This window comes from Pinus tabuliformis, chromosome 4_2 (assembly GCF_031772625.1).
Source record: "Pinus tabuliformis cultivar Carrire ecotype Pingquan chromosome 4_2, CPIR1, whole genome shotgun sequence".
Taxonomy (NCBI): Eukaryota; Viridiplantae; Streptophyta; class Pinopsida; order Pinales; family Pinaceae; genus Pinus; species Pinus tabuliformis.
Genome location: NC_142304.1, coordinates 1,158,637,887 through 1,158,640,717, shown reverse-complemented (window position 1 = coordinate 1,158,640,717; position 2,831 = coordinate 1,158,637,887).

Here is a 2,831-nt window from a genome sequence, read left to right as displayed (position 1 = left end):
GGTTGGAGGTTTTAGAAGCTAAAGGGTAGGAAAGAGATCATAAAATTCATATAATAACAGCTAAGAACAAGGCTTTAGCAGAATGCAATAAAGTCTTAAAAGAACAAGTGGCATTGCTACAGGAAGCTCTCCTGATAGGGAAGACATAATGGCAACACATGAAGGCGGATGTGCAAAATATAAAGAAATCTGTAGTGAAAAGTACAAAGGTGGTGAATGTGAAATCATCTCAGGATAAAGGGAAAATGATTGCCCAAATAAACAACCATGAAGAGAACGCAAGAGAAGAAATGAAAGGAGATTCCACCAAAGTTTCCAAAACTTGGGCTCAAGTTATTAGCAAATCTGCTAATAAGGAAGGAGAAACAAATATTCAGGTTGACAACATGAAACATAGTGAAGGCAAGGAAAGACAAATTATGGCAGCAAACATAATTATTAAAGGGGTGAAAGACTATGGGAAAAATGAATGTGCTCTTGACCTGGCAAGAGACTTCTTGAAAGACAAGTTGCTATGGCAAGGAAAAATATTCCAAGCATGGAGGGTGGGTAAGTTTAACGAGGAGAAAGCCAGGCCCATAAAAGTCATTATGCCTAGCTTGTGTGATAAATATATCATTCTAAGCAAGAAACATCTCTTGAGGGGTTCTCATTTTTTCCTAGAAGAAGATTTAACTGTAAAACAACAGGAGGAAAGAAGGGAGGAAATTTTAAAGGTTAGGGCAGCAAGAGATGAAGGCAAGAGAGCATGGATTTATAAAGGAAAAGTTGTGATAGCGCGATTTGGACCTCCTTCCAAAACAGAGCAGCAAGATGGTAATAAAGAAGAGGCAACAAACTCTTCAACAGGAAATTAGAAAGCAAGGTCAGTATGGGAAAGCATGGACAAAGACTCAAATGTGAGTCTTGCATGTCAAAATAAATAACAATAAAGTCATACCTAGGTTTCCTTAAGATTAGTTTGTTGGAACTGCAAAGGTTACCCATGGAGACGAGGACTTGGGTTAGGGCATATTGCGGAAGATAGACATAATTTGCCTCATAGAAACACATGAGCATGAAGGGTGCAAGACACCTCGGTTTGAAGGATACTGGAAGATGGCAGTGTGGAACAAGGCAACAGGGAATGGCAAAGGGCACGGGGGTATCATGGTTTTAGTAAGGGAGAAAGAAGGCTGTCTCATTTAGTTAGAAAAAGAAGACTCAAATATGCAATTCATTTGGTTTAAAATATCAGAAAATGGAAACCACATCAGAATTGCAACATGCTATTTTGCATCGTAGGTTTCAAAAATCTACAAAGGTAGAGGGCTTGACCACAATGATCCATTTGCAGCTAGGTGAAGTCCTTATAGTGGGTGATTTCAATGCTAGGACTGCAAGTGAGCAAGCTAGCATTCTTTGTTGTAAAGATGATTGTGACCCTATTTGGTTTACAGAAGAAAGTAATCATCAGTGGGAAAGAATTTCAGAGGAGATGTGTTGCAATTTCTTTGATGAGAAATTGCTTACTCTATGTGGGGCCTTTGATTTAGTCATTTGTAATGGCTTGAATAGATGGGCAAAGTCCAATAATTTCGCTTGCAATACTTACAATGGAGCAAGTGTGGTAGATTATGTAATTTGCTTGCATGGTTTGTGTGAGAACATGGAGGAAGTTGTGATTGGAGATCAGCTGTGGGACTTGAAATCACATCACAAGCCAATTTATTTACGTTTCTCTTGGATTGGATAGAAACAATTAGAGTAAAAAATCTAGCATGTCCAACAAAATCTCCCACAGGGTAGAATTCTTTTGACCCCAGAAAATTGTATTAGCTTCAAAATGATGCTAGAGAGGCTATTTGAGAAGGACAAAATTAAAATTCACAGCCTTCATAGTCATGAATTAACACATTTAATTCAATGTGCACTTGCAAAGTGAAAAAGAGAAAAAATTAAGAAGTCTGAAACAAATTGCTTTCCGATTAATGCTTGGTTTGATGAGGAATGCAAAAAGGCAAGGAGAATGTGGAAAGGGTCAAACAAGGATAACATAAAGCTCAAAGCTTACAAGAAGTTATTGAGCAAGAAAAAGACCGATTTCATGGTTTCAAGGAGGGAAGAACTAATCTTCCTTGGGAAAAATAATCCCAAATTATTTTGGAAGGAGCTCCAACCGAAAAAGATACAAATTGGAAATAATATTACTTCTTAATGGTTTGACTATGCAACACAACTCTATGAGCAGGTTCCCAAAGTTGACCCTCCCCCCTTGGTCAACACTAATACTGAACTCTTCACGGTACAAGAGGTAGAGATGGGTATCAAGAAGTTGGGTGTTGGAAAAGTAAAAGACTTAGATGAACTCCAAGCAGGATATCTAAAGTGGGGCTCAAAGATTCTTGCTCCTCACATTACAAAAATCTTCAACAACATCATAAAATAAGGGCTCCCCACAGATTGGAAAACTAGTCTGGAAATACCTCTTTTCAAGAGCGGTGACGTCAATAATCCCTCCAATTATAGGACTGTCATGATAACCCCTTTGTTTACAAAGATATTTGGAAGCATGCTAGAAAACAAAATTAGCAAGTGGGTAGAAGAAAGAGATAAACGTGCTAAAGGGCAAGCAGGTTTTAGACCTAAACATTCCACAGTTGATCATTGTATAACTTTAAGGCACATCATTGAAAAAGTTTGGGAGAAAAAGGAAGAAGTATTTTGTTGCTTTGTTGATTTCAGAAAAGCGTTTGACTTGGTTCCTAGGGATAAGCTTTGGCACAGAATGGAGGAACTTGGGGTTCCTAAACATTTGAGAGCAGCTGTGCATAGGCTGTATGAAGAGGTGA